This window comes from Ursus americanus, chromosome 20, assembly GCF_024610735.1.
Source record: "Ursus americanus isolate L20-20 chromosome 20, mUrsAme1.1.p, whole genome shotgun sequence".
Classification (NCBI taxonomy): Eukaryota; Metazoa; Chordata; class Mammalia; order Carnivora; family Ursidae; genus Ursus; species Ursus americanus.
In genome coordinates, this window is record NC_142146.1 from 35,467,465 (window position 1) to 35,486,364 (window position 18,900).

At 38.3% G+C, this 18,900-nt stretch overlaps 1 pseudogene; it reads right to left on the reverse strand.

Moving 5' to 3' along the window:
• Positions 1 to 10,229: 10,229 nt before the first annotated feature.
• Positions 10,230 to 10,906, reverse strand: LOC148108409 (glycine cleavage system H protein, mitochondrial pseudogene; annotated as a pseudogene).
• Positions 10,907 to 18,900: the final 7,994 nt, after the last annotated feature.

Below are 18,900 nucleotides of genomic sequence, written 5' to 3' on the forward strand. Positions count from 1 at the left end.
AATGTGTATTCTGCTGTTTTAGGATGGAATGTTCTGAATATATCTGTTAAATCCCATCTGGTCCAGTGTGTCATTCAAAGCCATGGTTTACTTGTTGATTTTCTGTTTGGATATACTGTCCATTGTTGTAAGTGGAGTGTTTAAGTCCCCTATTGATTAGTTCCTTTATGTTTGTTATTAACTGTTTTATGTATTTGGGTGTTCCCATGTTGGGTATATAAGTATTTAGAATTGTCATATCTTTGTGTTGGGTTATCCCCTTTATTATTGTATAGTGTCCTTCATTATTTCTTCTTGCAGTCTTTGTTTTAAAATCTATTTTGTCTGATATGACTATTGCTACCCTGGCTTTCTTTTGACATCCATTTGCATGATAAATGTTTCTCCACCCCCTTACTTTCAATCTGCAGGTGTCTTTATGCCTGAAATGAATCTCTCATAAGCAACATATAGATGGGGTCTTGTTTTTTCACTCTGTCTTGTCATTCACTCTATCATCTTGTGTCCTTTGATTGGAGCATTTAGTCGATTTACATTCAAAGTGATTATTGATAGATATGTATTTATTGCCATTTTGTTACTTGTTTTGTGGTTGTTTTTGTAGTTTTTCTCTGATCCTTTCTTCTCTTGCTCTCTTTCATGGTTTATTCGCTTTCTTTAGTGATAAACTTCGATTCCTTTCTCTTTATTCTTTGCATACCTATTACTGGTTTTTGATTTGTGGTTACCATTATGTTTGTATATAATATCCTCTTATAGCAGCCTATATGAAGTTGATGGTTGCTTAAGTTTGGATCCATTCTTTACTCCTCTCCCCCCACATTTTTGATATATGGTGTCACATTTTACATTCTTTTATTTTCTGAATCTCTTGACTGATTTTTACAGATATACTTATTTTTACTGCTTTTGTGATTCCTAGTTTTCATATTTCATTTATGGTCTTTCCTTTCCACTTAAAGAGTCACCTTTAATATTTCCTGTAGGGTTGGTTTTGTGGTCATGAGTTCCTTTAGTTTTTGTTTGTCTGAGAAACTCTTTATCTCTACTTCTGGTCTGGTTCTTCCTTCCTTTCTCTCTCTCTCTCTCTCCCCCCAACAGGGGGCTCAAACTCATGACCCAGAGATCAAGAGTAGCATGCTCTACTGACTGAGCGAGCCAGATGCCCCTCTTCTATTCTGAATGGTAGCCTTACTGGATAGAGTATTCTTGGCACCAGTTTTTCCCTTTCAGCGCTTTGAATTTATCATGTCACTCCTGCCTGGCCTGCATAGTTTCTGCTGAAAAATTTGCTGATAGCCTTAGGGGGTTTCCCTTGTATGTAGCTGTCTTCTTTTCTCTTGCTGCTTTAATTTTTTTTCCTTTATCACTACTTTTTGCCATTTGAATTACTATGTGTCTTGGTGTGGACCTCCTTGGGTTGATTTTGTTGGGGGGATCTCTGTGCCTCTTAGATCTGGATATCTGTTTCCTTCCCCAGATTAGGGATGTTTTCAAGTATTATTTCTTTAAAAAAATTTCTGCCCCCTTTTCTCTCTTCTTCCTCTGGGATCCCTGTAATGTGAATGTTATTACACTTGATGGGGTCACTGAGTTCCCTGAGTCTATTCTCAATTTGCATAATTTTTTCCCTCTGACTTGCTCAACTCGATTGCTGTTTATTACTCTGTCTTCCAGGTCATTAATTCATTGCTATGCTTCCTCTAGCTTGCTATGTGTTCCTTCAAGTGTATTTTAAATTTCATTTATTGTGTTTTTCATCTCATGAGTATCTTTATGATTGTTACTTTAAATTCCTATCAGGCATATTATTTATATCCATTGCACTTAGGTCTCTTGCTGTGGTTTTTCCTGTTCTTTCATTTGGGACATATTTCTTTGTCTCCTCATTTTGTCTAACTCTGTGTCTATTCCTATGTGTTAGGAAAGTGAGCTTTATCTCATGCTCTTGAAGATAATGTCTGATGAACAAGAGGTCCTGTAAAGCTGTGCAGTGCACTGTCCCCTGTTCTTCAGGACTTAGTGCTTCAAGGGGTGTCTCCTATGTGTGTTGCCTATGCCCTGCTGTTGTGTCCTGGCTGCTCTTTCCTTCAGCCATTTGCAGAGGCTCTCTTTGCCTGTTGTGGGCAATGTTTTGTCCTGCTGCGGGGTGGGGCACATTTAACAAGGTGCATGCTGGTCTGCTTGTGAAATGCTACCTGCCTTGGCTGCCACCAGAACTGAGCGCCTGTAAAATGCTTGGCTTGGAGATGTGGTGTTGGTGGGGTTTGTGCCAGTCTTCTTGGGGAAAGAATCTACAATTTCTGGACTGAGGCAAGTGTGACTAGGAAGAATGGTTCTGCTAAAGCACAAAGGAGTGGAGCTTTGTGTAAGCAAGGTAGATAGCTAGTGTCGGTGCAGTGCTGGTTCCCACAGGTGGCCCTGTGTTTATTCTGAGGGCTGGGGAAGGGAAATGTTGCCTACCAGCTCCTTTGTTCTTGGAGGACTCTTTGTGTGATTCCTGCCTCTCCAGCTACACTGTGAGATGAGTAAATAACTCTCCCTCCCATATGCTCCAGTCGTTTTTCAAGCTGCTATTTCTACACTGTATCTCTGTGGGCTCTTTGCCGTGCTGTTTCTTTAAGAGTGGAGACTCAGCTTCCTATCACCTTCCAGGCTCTCCTAGAGCTGAGCCTCTGATATTTTAAAAATTCCAGGCTTTAAGTCCCACTGATTGTAGTAATTCATGAAATTTCAAAGCTCTCGCTTTGAAAGCCAAATGTATGAGGATTTGTCCTCCCCATGAGGGATCCCTGGTGTGCTAGTCTGTTTCTTGCCCTTCACTGTGCCCCCTACTCACTCCCAATCATGGACAACCATGATTCATTTTGCTTCCAAACCATATCTCTGCCCTTCCTACCTTCTTTGATGTGGCCTCTTCTCTATCTTTAGTTGTGGAGTTTATTCTGCCAGTCTTTGGGTCATTTTCTGGGTTATTTGTGCTGATGTGAGTGTTATTTAGTTCTATCCATGAGAAAAGATGAGCTTAGAGTCCTTCTACTCTGCCATCTTTCCAGCCTATCTACGGATTTCTTTTTGATTATTAGAGTTTCTGTCTCTCTACTTACATTATTTATTTATTCTTGCATGTTGTTTCCTTTTTCCATTGGAGCCTTTGGTATATTAGCCATAGTTATTTTAAATTCCCGGTATAATAATGCCAACATTGCTACCATATCTGAGTCTGGTTATGATGTTTGTCCTGTTTCTTCAAGCTGTGTTTTTGGCTTTTAGTATGTCCTGTAATTTTTTGTTGAAAGCCATGCATTACTTACTAGGTAAAAGGAACTATAGTAAATAGGCCTTTAGTGATGTGGTGGTAAGATTTGTGTGGGGGAAAGCATCCTATAGTCTTATGATTAAGATCTCAATCTTTTAGTGAGCTTGTATCTCTGGGCTGTGAACTCCACACCTATTTTTCAATTTCATCTAGTGTGGGACAGGATGGCTAGAGGGGGATGAGTTGGGCATTTCCCTTTCTCCAGATTAGTCAAGCTCTGAGAGAAACCCAATAAGTTCTGGTAAAATAGTTTCTTTCGAGATCATGCCTTCTTAAGAACAGAATGCTCTGGCATATTTAAAAATGTTTATTTTCCCCTCCCTCTGCTGGAAGCAGGAGGGGAATTTTCTCCAGTCTTTACTGGTAGAGCTCCTGGAAGTAAAACCCACAAAAATGTGGATTCACTTCCCTAAGTTGTGATTCTCTGTATCTGTCTTTCTCTCTAATTTTGGTGGCAGCAGTTTTCTGTGACTTCTCTGATGGATTTAAGAAGAGCTGTTGATTTTCATTATGTTCAGATTTTTACTTGTTTTTTAGGATGGAGTAACAACTTTCAAGCCCCTTATATGCTGGATAGGAAACTGGAAGTCTCTTCATAATGTTTGAGTGCTAATGTAGATATTTACCATTTTCATGCTATTTATTTCCTTCTTTGGATTTGAGTTGTTGTCTGGTGTCATTTCCTTTTACTTGAGGACTTTATTTTGTTGTTGTTTCTAGATTTTATTTATTTATTTGAGGGAGCGAGTGAGAGCGAGAGAGATCACAGAGGGAGAGGGAAAGGGAGAAGCAGACTCGCTCCTAAGCAGAGAGCCTGATGCAGGGTTTGATCCCAGAATCCTGAGATCATGATCTGAGCAGAAGGCAGATGCTTAACTGAGCCAACCAGGTGCCCCAACTTGAAGGACTTTAGTATTTTTTTTGTACAATTTTTTAAAAAATTTAAATCCAGTTTAATTAACATATAGTGTATTATTAATATCAGAGGTGGAATTTAGTATTCATCAGTTGCATATAACACCCAGTGCTCATTTGTTCAAGTGCTCTCCTTAATGCCCATCACCCAGTTACCCCATCCTTTCCACCTACCTCCCCTCCAGCAACCCTCAGTTTGTTTCCTATGATTAAGAGTCTCTTACTGTTTGTCTCCCTCTGTTTTTGTCTAATTTTCCTTCCCTTCCTCCATGGTTCATCTGTTTTGTTTCTTAAATTCCATATATGAGTGAAATTATATGATATTTATCTTTCCCTGACCAACTTATTTTACTTAGCACAATACCCTGTAGTTCCATCCACGTCATTGCAAATGGCAAAATTTCATTCTTTTTGATGGCTGAGTAATATTCTATTGTGTATATATACCACATCTTCTTTATCCATTCATCTGTCGATGGACATCTGAGCTTTTTCCATAGTTTGGCCATTGTGGACGTTGCTGGTATAAACATTGGGGTGCAGATGCCCCTTTGAATGTTTGTATACTTTGGATAAATGCCTAATAGTGCAATTGCTGGGTCATAGGGTAGCTCTATTTTTAACATCTTGAGGAACCTCCATACTGTTTTTCAGAGTGGTTACACAGGTTTGCATTCCCACCAAGAGTATAAGAGGGTTCCCCTTTCTCTGCATCCTTGTCAACATCTGTTGTTTCCTGATTTGTTTCATTGTGCTTTTGATTTGTATTTCCTTGATGTCAAGTGATGTTCAGCATTTTTTCATGTGTTTGTTGGCAATTTGGATGTCTTCTTTGGAGAAATGTCTGTTCATATCTTCTGCCCATTTCTTTTTTTTTTTTTTTTAAAGATTTTATTTATTTATTTGACAGAGAGAGAGCCAGCCAGTGAAAGAGGGAACACAAGCAGGGGGAGTGGGAGAGGAAGAAGCAGGCTCCCAGTGGAAGAGCCTGACGTGGGGCTCGATCCCAGGACTCCGGGATCACGCCCTGAGCCGAAGGTGGATGCTTAACGACTCAGCCACCCAGGCGCCCCACTGCCCATTTCTTGACTAGATTTTTTGTTTGTTTGTTTTTGTGTGTGTTGAGTTTGATAAGTTATTTATAGATTTTTGATACTAGCCCTTTATCTGATAAGACATTTGCAAATATACTCTCCCATTCTATAGGTTGCCTTTTAGTTTTGTTGACTGTTTCCTTTGCTGTGAAAAAGCTTTTTATCTGAATCAAATCCCAGTAGTTCATTTTTTGCTTTTGTTTCCCTTGACTTTGAAGACATGTCTAGCAAGAAGTTGCTGCAGCCAAGGTCAAAGAGGTTGCTGCCTATGTTCTTCTTTAGGATTTTGATGGATTCCTGTCTCACATTTAGGTATTTCATCCATTTTGAGTTTATTTTTGTGTACGGTGTAAGATAATGGTCCAGTTTCATTCTTCTGTATGTGGCTGTCCAATTTTCCCACCACCATTTGTTGGGGAGACTGTCTTGTTTCCATTGGATATTCTTTCCTGCTTTGTCAAAGATTAGTTGACTTTAGAGTTGAGAGTGCATTTCTGGGTTCTCTAGTCTGTTCCATTGATCTATGTGTCTTTTTTTGTGCCAGTATAGTACTGTCTTGATGATTGCAGCTTTGTAATACAGATTGAAGTCTGGAATTGTGATGCCTCTGGCTTTGGTTTTCTTTTTCAACATTTCTTTTGTTATTTGCGGTCTTTTGTAGTTCCATACATATTTTAGGGTTGTGTGTTCCAGCTCTGTGAAAAGTGTTGATATAAAAATAGGGATTGCACTGAATGTGTAGATTGTTCTGGGTAGCATAGACATTTTAACAATATTTATTCTTCCAATCCATGAGCATGGAATGTTTTCCTATTTCTTTGTGTCTTTCTCAATTTCTTTCATAAATGTTCTATAGTTTTTAGAGTACAGATACTTTACCTCTTTGGTTAGGTTTATTCCTAGGTGTCTTATGGTTTTTGGTGCAATTGTAAATGGGATCAATTCCTTGATTTCTCTTTCTTCTGCCTCAGTGTATAGAAACGCGACTCATTTCTGTGCATTGATTTTATATCCTGTGACTTTGCTGAGCTCCTGTATGAGTTCTAGCAATTTGGGGTGGAGTCTTTTGGGTTTTCTACATAGAGAATCATGTCATCTGTGAAGTGTGAGAGTTTGATTTCTTCTTTGCTGATTTGGATGACTTTTATTTCTTTTTGTTGTCTGATTGTTGAGGCTAGGACTTCCAGAACTATGTTGAACAACAGTGGTGAGAGTGGACATCCCTGTCTCATTCCTGACCTTAGGGGAAAAGCTCTCAGTTTTTCCGCATTGAGGATGATATTTGCTGTGGGTTTTTTGCATATGGCTTTTATGATATTGAGATATGTTCCTTCTATCCATACACTGCAGAGTTTTTAGTCAAGAAAGGATGCTGTATTTGTCAAATACTTTTTCTGCATCTATTGAGAGGATCATATAGTTCTTGTCGTTTCTTTTATTAATGTTATGTATCACATTGATTGATTTGCAGATGTTGAATCACGCTTGCAGCCCAAGAATAAATCCCACTTGGTTGTGGTGAATAATTCTTTTAATGTACCGTTGGATCCTATTAGCCAGTTACGTGGTGAGAATTTTTATATCCATGTTCATCAGGGATATTGGTCTGTAATTCTCCTTTTTGGTGGGGTTTTGTCTGGTTTTGGGATCAAGGTAATTCTGGCCTCATAGAATGAGTCTGGAAGTTTTCTTTCCATTTCAATTTTTTGAAATAGCTTCAGAAGAATAGGTATTAGTTCTTCTTTAAATGTTTGGTAGAATTCATTGGGGAAGCCATTTGTCCCTGGACTCTTTTTTTTGGGAGATTTTTAAAAAGATTTTATTTATTTATTTGAGAGAGAGAGTCAGTCAGCGAGAAAATGAGTGGGGATGGGGAGAGAGGCACAAGCAGACTCCCTACTGAATAGGGAACCTGATGTGGGGCTTGATCTCAGGACCCTGGGATCATGACCTGAGCTAAAGGCTGATGCTTAACCAACTGAGCCACCCAGGTGCCACCAGTTGGGATATTTGTTATTACTGCTTCAATTTCCTTGCTAGTTATGGCTTTTCTATTTCTTCCTGTTTCAGTTTTGGTAGTTCATATGTTTCTAGGAATGCATCCATTTCTTCCAGATTGCCTAATTTTTTGGCATATAATTGCTCATAATATTCTCTTGTAATTGTTTGTATTTCTTCAGTGGTGGTTGTGATCTCTCCTCTTTCATTTATGATTTTATTTATTTGGGTCCTTTCAGTTTTCTTTTTGAAAAGTCTAGGTAGGGGTTTATCGATCTTATTAGTTCTTTCGAAGATCCAACTCCTAGTTTTGTTGATCTGTTCTACTATTCTTTTGATTTCTATGTCATTGATTTCTGCTCTAATCTTTATTATTTCTTTTTTCCTGCTGCATTTAGGCTTCCCAGCTCCTTTAGGTGTAAGATTAGGTTGTGTATTTGAGACTTCTTGTTTCTTGAGAAAGGCCTGTATTGCTATATACTTCCCTCTTAGGACCGCCTTTGCTGCATCCCAAAGGTTCTGAACTGTTGTGTTTTCATTTTCATTTGTTTCCATTTTTAAAATTCTTGTTTAATTCTCTGGTTGACCTATTCATTCTTTAGTAGGATGCTCTTTAGCTTCCAAGTATTTGTGTTCCTTCCAAATTTTCTCTTGTGATTGAGTTCAAGCTTTAAAGCATTGTAGTCTGAAAATATGCATGGTATAATCTCAATCTTTTGGTACCAGTTGAGACCTGATTTGTGACCCAGTATGTGATCTATTGTGGAGAGTTTTCCATGTGCACCCAAGAAGAATGTGTATTCTATTGCTTTAGGATGAAATATTCTGAATATATATATCTGTGAAGTCTATCTGGTCCAGTATGTCATTCAAAGCCCTTGTTTCCTTGTTGATCTTCTGCTTAGATGATCTGTTCATTGCTGTGAGCGGGGTGTTAAAGTCCCCTACTGTTGTTATATTATTATTATCATCAATGTGTTTCTTTAATTTTGTTATTAATTGGTTTATATAATTGGCTGCTCCCAAGTTAGGGGCATAAATAGTTACAATTGTTAGATATTCTTGTTGGATGGACCCTTTAATTATGATATAATGTCCTTCCTCATCTCTTATTAGAATCTTTGGTTTAAAATCTAGTTTGTCTGATATAAGGATTGCTACTCCAGCTTTCTTTTGATGTCCATTAGCACGATAAATGCTTCCCCATTCCCTCACTTTCAATCTTGGAGTGTCTTTGGTCTAAAATGTGTCTCTTGAAGACAGCATATCAATGGGTCTTTTTAAAAAAATCCAATCTGATATCCTGTGTTTTTGATTGGAGCATTTAGCCCATTCAGAGTAATTATTGAAAGATATGTATTTAGTGCCATTGTATTACCTGTAAAGCCACTGTTTCTGTAGATTGTCTCTGTTCCTTTCTGGCCTTTGTTACTTTTGGGCTCTCTCTCCACTCAAAGGATACCCTTTAATATTTCTTGCAGGGCTGGTTTAGTGTTCATGAATTCCTTTAGTTTTTGTTTGTCCCTAGGAATTCTTAATCTCTCCTTCTATTCTGAATGACAGCCTTGCTAGATAAAGTATTCTTGGCTGCATATTTTTCCCATTTAGCACATTGACTATATCATGCCAGTCCTTTTTGGCCTGCCAGGACTCTGTGGACAGGTCTGCTGCCAGCCTTATGTTTCCACCCTTGTAGGTTAGGGACCTTTTGTTCTGAGCTGCTTTCAGGATTTTCTCTTTATTTCTGAAATTTGCAAGCTTCGCTATTATATGCTGGGGTGTTGACATATTTTTATTGATTTTGAGGGGGGTTCTCTGTGCCTCCTGGACTTGAATGCCTGTTTCCTTCTGCAGGTTAGGGAAGTTCTCAGCTATAATTTGTTCAAGTAAACTTCTGCCCCCCCATCTTCTGGTACCCCTATTACTCAAATATTATTGTGCTTTATGGTATCACTGATTTCTTGAAGTCTCCCCTGGTGACCCAGTCTTTGTTTCTCTCTCTTTTTCTCAGCTTCCTTTCTGTCCATCATTTTGTCTTATATTTCACTCTCTCTTCTGCCTTGTTTATCCTAGCAGTTAGAGCCTCCTATTTTGATTGCTCCCAGTAATAGCATTTTTAATTTCAGCCTGATTATATTTTAGTTCTTTTTTTATTATATTAAAGATTACCAAAAATGGTACTTAATGGTATCAGGCAATTATGTCTTTAAGAAAAACCAGATTTGTGACTAAAAGGAAACATTTTCTTGGATCCTTTCATTGTTATGGCTTAAATTTCCTTTTAAAAAAATAACTTTCCATAAGTTAAAATTAGCATTTTCACAAATAATAGCAGAGTCACTAAATGAAATATTAAGAGCAAAACAAAAAATTTGATTAATGAAGAAGTTGAATGTTTTATTACTAAACTATTTATCTTCCTGCAAGACTGTTGCTTCACTATATAAAAATAGCACCAGCAAGTGCAGTATTTTGCAAAATTAAGGTAGTATTGTTCTTTATCTGACACTATACAACTAACAAATCTTTCTCCACTGCCAGTTATTTCCAATGGAAAGATTGTTTAAGTATTTTGACCCCCATCCAGGGATAGATGTAAGCAAGTTATAATATTTCTTAATGTTGAAGTTAACAATGTTATCCTTGAATTACATAATTTTTATAATTAGTCTTTAACCACAGATAATTTCAGGATTCTGAATATCAGAACTGGAACATAAAAATCAGAGGGTGTTGCAAAACAGATTCATACTGTGTTTCTCTGCAATCATTATAAAGTTAAGGAGTATTTTTTTCCATTAGCATTGGTGCAAGTAGTTTCTTTATCGGCTGGTATTGCTAATAGTTGCTATTTTAAATCCTCTGTGTACCACTAATTTCAGACAACTATGCTAGATTAAGTTGTTTCATACTAGTTTATTTAGGGGTTCCATTTTCATTCCTCAATAGATTTTATGTATTTCTAATATGCTTCTTTACTCATTAATTCATCCAGTTCTGAAGGATTACTGAGTGCTATTTTGATCAGCCAACCATCTTCGTAAGAAGATTTGTTGATAAGTCCTGGATTTTCTGCAAGAGCTTCATTAATTTCAGTTACTTCTCCTGATGGAGGAGAATAGAGTTCACTAGCAGCTTTCTTACTTTCCAAAGCAGCAAACTCATCTTGTTTGTTCAGTCGTATCCCAACTTCAGGCAGACTACAGTAACAACATCTCCCAAAGCTTCCTGTGCAAAATTGCTGATTCTCACTGTTCCAGTACCATTTTACGTTGTTATCCATTCACGTTTGTCTGTGAATTTATGCAGGAAGAGGAGAGTGGAGCCCCTGCGCAGCATCCAGACCGTGCCTGCCCTGAGTCCCCAGGGCCGTGGCAGGCAGGGCAGGTTAGGAGCAGAGGCCAGAGCCCACACGCTCCGTGCTGCTCGCAGTGTTATGTTCACAGAGGTGCCTAGATTTTAGTTCTTTTATTTCTACAGTAAGCAATTTTTTAGTGTCTTCTATGATTTTTTCAAGCCCAGCTATTATCTTTATAATTGTTGTTTTGAATTCTAATTCCAACATCTTACTTGTATCCATATTGATTAAATCCATGGCAGAGAGTACTCCCTCCTGTTCTTTCTTTTGCAGTGAATTTCTCTTTCTAGTCATTGTGTCTGGAAAAGGAGGAAAGAAAAAACCCCAGCAAAAACAGCAACAACAACAACTTCAGGAAGTGTTCCTGGTGTATGCTGTGTACACTCTGCTGTTGTGTTTTGGCTGTTCTTTCCCACTGGTCCTTCCTCTGCAGAGTTCCTCCTTGCTTGTAGTGGAGAGTGGTTGGACCTTTAAGTAGGTGTGCTTTGGTTTATTTGTGAAGTTGCACCTGTAAAGGAAAATAGAAATGATAAGGAGGAAAAAACAAAACAAAACAAGCCTGATCCAAAACAAGAGAAAAGGAAATGGAACAAAAATTGATACCAACATACAAACAATAAACTTTAAGCCTGATTCTAAGAAATAAGAAACAAGGAGTGAAAGAATAATAGGCAAAGAAGAGAAAAAAAATTAAAGATTAAAAAAGAAAATAAGGAGCCTGATCTGAAAACTAAGACAAGGAAACAAAGGAACCAACAAATGAACAAAAGATTATAAGCCTGATACAGAAAAAGAAAAGGAAAAGATATATAAAATAAGGGATAAAGAATAAAAAATAAGTAGAAAAATAAAGTAAAAACATTTAAAAAATTAGGAAAGGGGAAAAAAAAAAGAAGAAGCAAACCTGGTCCTATTTCCATTGAAAGCTGATGTTTTGGAGCTTTCTTTAATCGCTAGACTTGGTAGATGTGGGGGCCTGTGTTGGTTTTCTGAGGAAGAAGCCTGCTGGGTTGGCTCACAAGCCGACTTGCCTTTGCACAGATGCCCCTGCCCGGCCAGTGGGGCGGGGTTTAGTGTAGGGGACTCCAGCCTCCACTGGAGGCGCTGTGTTTCTCTCTGGAGTCTAGCTGGGCTGATGGGAGGGGTGGCAGAAGGTGAGAATATGGCGTTACCCTGACCTCTTGTTCCTGGGGAGTGGAACTCCTGGCCACTGCTGTTCAGGGATCCTCTTAGAAAAGCAAAGAATCTGTGTCCCAGGCTTTAGTCAGTTCCCTGGCCTAACCTGCCTGTACCCATGCCCTTGGCAGGCCCAGAGCCATAGATTTCCTGTATTTTATCTCTGGCCAGTGGCTGGGATTCAAAACTCCACGTTTTATAGGGCCTGCTAAGGTGTGTGCCTCCTCCCCACGCCTGGCAGAGAGGTTCGGGGTGGATCCAGCACCACCCCGTCCCAAAAAGCCATCGCACAGTGCTCGGTGCAGAGGCTAGAGTTTATTGTAACTCTTGGTGAAAAGCTGGAACCAGGTTATCAGCCGTCTGCACTCTCCTACTCCCTTTTGCCCCAGAAAAGCTGTCGCAGAGGCTTGAATCTATTGTGGCAGACAGGGAAAAGCGGCAGCCAGGCTATCTGCAATCAGCTTCAGTCTCTGTGCTCTGCTCAGTTCAGCCCCAGAAAACCAGCCCCTAGATGAGCACATAGAGGTTTAAGCCTACTGTGCGCCACAGTGAAAACTTAGGAGGTTTTCTGCCCTCTGTGTCCACCTCCGACCCTGCGGCTGAGCCCAGCCCGATGGTTCCCTAGCTGGCCTTTCATCTTCGGACAGGCAAAATCCGCTCTTCCAAATGCCCTCTGGGAAGGGGAGCGATCTCTCCCTGAATGGTCCAGGGTATCGACTGGTGGAGGCTTTTGTGCTGCGATACTTTCTCTCTCTTTCTCCCTCTTCCTGACTTTGCTCTGTGAAATGGGTTTCCTCCCTTTCTCGGCCTCATGGCTTCCTCTCCCCCAGTTAACCACTCCAAACTTTGCATCTGCCTGCTTCTCATGCTCCAACTGTGTATATTGTTTCCTTAATCCTGCAATCCTCTTCCTAGTTGTTCAAAATAGTTGAATGTTGATCTAGCTGTATTGGAAGGATGAGGCAAGTTCAGGGTCCCCCTACTACTCTGCCATCTTAACGCGCATCCTCTCTAGTATTTCTTATAAGGTAGGTCTGCCGGCAATAAATTCTCTGTCTTTGTCTAGGGGGGGATATCTTCATTTTGCTTTCATTTTTTAAAGTATGATTTTCCTGGATATAAAATTCTTGTTTGACAGATTTTTTTTTTCATTCAGCACATTGAATATGTCATTCCACTGTCTTCTGGCCTTCTTGATTAATATGAGCAATTAGCTGTTAATCATATTTTCCCTTTATTTTACAAGTCATTTTTCTTTTGCTGCTTTCAAAATTTTCTCTTTGGGCTTGGGTTTCAAGAATGTGACTGTGATGTATCAAGGTGTGGACTTTTTGTATTTGTCCTACTTGGAGTTTATTAAACTTATTGGATGTATAGATTATTCTTTTCTTTTTTTTACCAAATTTGAGAAGTTACTTTGCCCCCCTTTTCCTATCTCTCCTCTTCTTCTGGACTTCAATTACATGTATTTTGGTACATTTGCTATTTTCTCACGGGTCTCCAAGATGCTGTTCATGTTTCTTCAAATTATTATTCTGTCTGTTTTTCAGATGGGATCATTTGTACTGATCAATTTTCACACTCGGTGATTCTATCTTCTGCTATCTTGACTCTGCTGTTGAGTCCCTCTAGTGAATTTTTCATTTCAGTTATTGTACTTTTCAGTTCCAGAATTTCCATTTTGGTTTTTTCTATCTTTTAGTTGACAATATCTGTTTATTGGTTCATTGTTGTCACATTTTCATTTATTTTTAAAAAAGATTTACTTATTTATTTGAGAGAGAGAGAGAGAGCCAGAGGAAGAGAGAGAATCTCAAGCAGATTTCCTGCTGAGTGCAGAGCCTGATGTGATCCCACAACCTAGGATTATGACCTGAGCCAAAATCAAGAGTCAGACGCTTAATTGAGTGAGCTTTCCAGGTGCTCCATATTTTAGTTTATTGTTTAAGCATGGTTTCCTTTGGCTTTTTGAATATATCTTTAATAGCCTCTTTGAAATATTTGTCTGCTAAATCCAGTGTCTAGGATCATGCAGAGACAGTTTCTATTGACTGCTTCCCACCTCCTCAACTCAAATATGGGTCACGCTTTCCTGTTTCTTTGAATGTCTCATAATTTTTTGTAGAAAAGTGAACATTTAAATAATATATCATAGCATCTCTGGATTCTGACTTTTTTCTCTAGAAGGTTTTAGTGGTTGCTATTTTGTGCATTTGTGTGCTTTTTGTTTAGAAACTTGTCTGGGGTTAATCTGTGAAATTTCTCTCCCTTGCAGTGTGACTACTGATGTGTCTGCTCTTTTCAAAAAAAAATTAATATTTTTAAAAATTTTATTATTTGTTTTTAAGACTTGCTTCCTAGGGTTTGCCCCTGTTTCTGAATAGATTATTCTCCAACACCTCAAGCCAATAAGGCTTCCATCTTCTGTTTATGAATGTGTGTGTGTAGGAGAGTAGATTCAATGTTCAAGCTGTTTTCAAGTGCCTGGCATTTAATTCCATTGGACTCTTCTGTATCTCTGCTGAGCGTGTGCACAACCTCAGGGTTAGCCAGGAGTATGTGGCAAAATTGGGTTCTCTCTAGTCTCTGCCGTACACATGTGGAGGCTGTCAGGAATTTGCTTATTCCAACCATGAATGGAGCCTTAGGCTAGTAGAGCAGCTGGCCCTCCCTGCTTGCTTACTCTGAGACTGTTACACCAACAGCTTTTGGGCAGGGATGTCACCTACCACTCCAGATTTAGTGAGCCCCCTTTGATTGCAGTAGAAAAGCTGCAGGTTGTTCCAGCCTGTGCCACCCTGGACAAACATCCATTAATTGAAGTTGTAGGAGGAGGGAGAGAAACCGTAGACCAGAGTGCCATAGATAACCATTGTTCTTACCCAAATTTCAGCAACTTAAAAATCATAAAAAATCTCATATTGTTGTATGCCTTTTTTCAGTTTTTAGATTGCAATGATTGTTTATGTTAATTTTGTCTAACTCTATAGGTGCTTTTTGGGGAGTGGAGAGGATTTGCCAATCTTATTCAGTCATAGCCAGAAGTCTGCTGATGATATTAATTTTCCTTGGTTGGTTAAGATGTTGTCTTTCACCAAAATATTTTTTCACTGTACATTTACTGTTTTTTCTTGTGTAATTAAGTAATTTGTGTATATAGACTTTGAGAATGTGTAAGTGTTGCTCCTCATCAAACCCCTCCTCCTATATTTGGCATTCATTGATGTTTTCTGACTGATACAATTTTACTGTTATGGTAGCAAAATGGAGACTTTTCTGCTTGGCACTGTATTGAGAGGAAGTTTCCTCTCTGTCCCTTTCCAGCCATCCACATATCCAGACATTTTCAGTATGGATGTGCACATTCTTATTCTATTCATTGGGTTATAACTTACTACTACCTTTTTGTTTTGGTGCTAAAATTGTTCAGATTTGGAGTTTCTTCAAATTGTCCCCTGTGTCTTTTTGATATGTCTCCATCATTTTATTTTGGAGCGCTTTCTTACTTTCTTTACTTTTTTAATGGAAGTATAGTTAATATACAGTGTTACGTTAGTTTCGGGTGTACAACATAATGATTCAACAATTCTATACATTTCTCAGTGCTTATGAAGATAAGTATACTCTTAATCCCCCTTATCTATTTCTTTCATTCCCTCAATCACTTCCCTTCTGGCCACTACCAGTTCTCTGTATTTAAGATCTATTTTTTTTTAGTCTCTTTTTTTTCTTTGTTTATTTGTTTTGTGTCTTAAGTGAAATCATATGGTATTTGTCTTTCTCTGACTGAATTATTTCACTTAGCATTATACCCTTTAGCTTCATCCATGTTGTTATAAATGGCAAGATTTTATTCTTTTTTTTTATGTCTGAGTAATATTCCTGTGTGTGTGTGTGTGTGTGTGTGTGTGTATGCCACATATACTTTTTGTGTCTTAAGTGAAATCTTAAGTAATATTCCTGTGTGTGTGTGTGTGTGTGTGTGTGTGTGTGTATGCCACATATACTTTTTGTGTCTTAAGTGAAATCATATGGTATTTGTCTTTCTCTGACTGAATTATTTCACTTAGCATTATACCCTTTAGCTTCATCCATGTTGTTATAAATGGCAAGATTTTATTCTTTTTTTTTATGTCTGAGTAATATTCCTGTGTGTGTGTGTGTGTGTGTGTGTGTGTGTATGCCACATATACTTTATTCATTCATCTATGGATGGACACTTGGTTTGCTTCCATATCTTGGCTATTGTAAATAACGCTGTTATAAACATATGGGAGCATGCATCCTTTTGGATTAGTATTTTTGTTTTCTTTGGCTACATACCCTGTAGTGGGATTACTGGATCATTTGACAATTCTATTTTTAATTTTTTGAGGAACCTCCATACTGTTTTCCGTTGTGGCTGCATCAATTTGCATTCCCATCAACAAGCACTTCCTTACTTTCTGACACAAGAGAACCTAGGCTCATCTTGCACATTACCTTCCCCAGTTCTATCCTTTGTGTAGTTTTCTATTATGTGGACTTTCTTCCAGTGATTTGTAGAAATTTTTTTATTATGGATATTAGCCCTTGCTAATTATTTTCTCAAATCTGTTGTTTCACTTTAACCTTAGATTATGGTATCTTTTGTCATGCAGAGGTTTTACATTTTGATCTCTTTATTTGATAGGATTTTTCTCTTACCAATTTTTTTTTTTTAAAGATTTTATTTATTTATTCGACAGAGAGGGAGAGAGAGCCAGCGAGAGAGGGAACACAAGCAGGGGGAGTGGGAGAGGAAGAAGCAGGCTCATAGTGGAAGAGCCTGACGTGGGGCTCGATCCCAGAACGCCGGGATCACGCCCTGAGCTGAAGGCAGACGCTTAACCGCTGTGCCACCCAGGCGCCCCTCCCTTACCAATTTTATTAATATATATTTAATTATTTTTTCTAGTGACTTTGTAAAATTTCCCACTTTTTACCTTTAGGTGTTTGATTTGCTGAAAAAAAAATTTAAATTACTATTGTGCATGAAGATTTTATCTTTTTTTTTTTTAATGGATAGCCAGTGGTCTCTACACCATTGTTGAATAGTGAAATATTTCTCTATTTATGTGAATTGCCATCTTTATTTTATGTAAAATTCTCCCCATGTTTGTTGGTCTGCTTCTAGACCGTTATGTTCATTAATCTGTGATATATTTATCCTAATTATGAAGCTATTTTTATTATTAACTTTTTGATGTCTGATAGGGCAAGTTTGCTCATTGGTCTTCTCTTTCAAAATTGTCTTGATTCTTCTGCATATGTTTTCCTTGAGATGAATAATAATAATAGTAATAATAATAATAGTCACCTTATTAGCTTTTTTTTAAAGCCTATTATGATTTTGAGTGAGATTGCATTGTTAATAGATTAATTTGAGGGCACTGATGTTCTTATAATTTCAAATCTCCCCATGTAAGAACAATACATCAAATAATTTATTTAGGAATAAAAATTTGTATAAAAGATTTTAGTTTTAAGTAATCTCTACATCCAATGTGGGGCTCCAACATACAACCCTGAGATCAAGAGTCGCACGCTCTACTGACTGAGCCAGCCAGGTGCCCTTGTTTAGTTTTTTAATATCAGAGTATTAAAGCTTTCTCCATATAGGTCTTACGAATTTCTTCTTAGACTGATTCTTATGGTATTTATTTATTTATTTATTTATTTATTTATTTATTTGCTTTCATGAATAGGATATTTCCTTTTTCTATCACATTTTCTAATTACTTATTGTAGGTGTAAAGGAAAGGTATCCCTTGCATTTCTTTCCTTCCTTTTCCCTTTCCCTTATCTGAGGTTAAATTAACTTGTGGATGCTGAGTTTTATAACTGCACTTTGTGGTTATGTGGGGGGAGGATGTGTCACTTAGTTAGTCTCTGTAGGTGGGAGCTTCCCATTTTTCCTAGGAGTCTCCAGACTCTGTTGGTGGGAGCTTCCCATTTTTCCTAGAAGTCTCCAGACTCTATGTTGTCATCCTTTTGTGGTCTCCCTCACTGACTCCACTTGGGCCAGATATCACTGCCTGCTACTAGCAGGTTAAGAGATGAAGGAGAGGATGACCCATCTGGCTGCTCTTTCAAGCATCCTTTGTTTGACTAGGATAGTCTGGAGCAAAAGCCGTCAGTGTCTCTGTTTATAAGACATGCAGAAATGTGGGAGACCCATCAAGAGTTCTCTCCCAACACTCTCCTGCTCTTGGGGTCCACCACTTCTGAGGTTTGAGTAGCCTTAGGGTCCTGTCTGCTTTTATGTACTAAATCCTTTCAAGCTTGAATTTTCTCTTTCAAACCATATCTTCTCTGTTTTTTATGTTTCAGAGATTCCTGAAATTTCTGGTTTGTAGAGAGCACTTTGTCCAATTTTCCAGTGCTTTTAAGGTGAGAAACAGTGATCCTGGGGGTCTGGGGTGTATCAATAGGAATTACTGTGGGGCCTGGAAGAGGGTGATCTCAGACATCCCTTCTGTTCCAATTGGTCAGCAAGCCATGTTGATTATTGCTTCAGAACCTCTCTTAAATCTATCCACTTCTCTGCCATTAATTTTTTAAGACCCTCATGATCTCTCACTAGGATTATTCCATTGGAATGTTAGCTCCACGAGAGCGGGAATTTGTGTCAGTTTTGTTCACTGTTCCCTCACTGCCTAGAACAGTGCCTGGAGATTTATTTATTGAGTGAATGTTTTTTTATTTTTTAGTAACAGCTTTGAGATGTAATTCACATACCATAAAGTTCACCCTTTTAGGGTGTACAATTCAGTGGTTTTTAGTGTATTCACAAAGTCTTGCGTCAGTTACCACTATCTACTTCCAGAATATTTTTATCCACCCCTCACCAAAAAATCCATTCCTGTTAGCAGTCACTCCACATTCCCTCCTCCCTCAGTCACAGGCAACCACCAATCTACCTTCTGTCTATTCTGGACATTAACATAAATGAGATCATACAATATGTGGTCTTTTGCGACTGGCTTCTCTCACTTAGCATTGTGTTTTCAGCATTCATC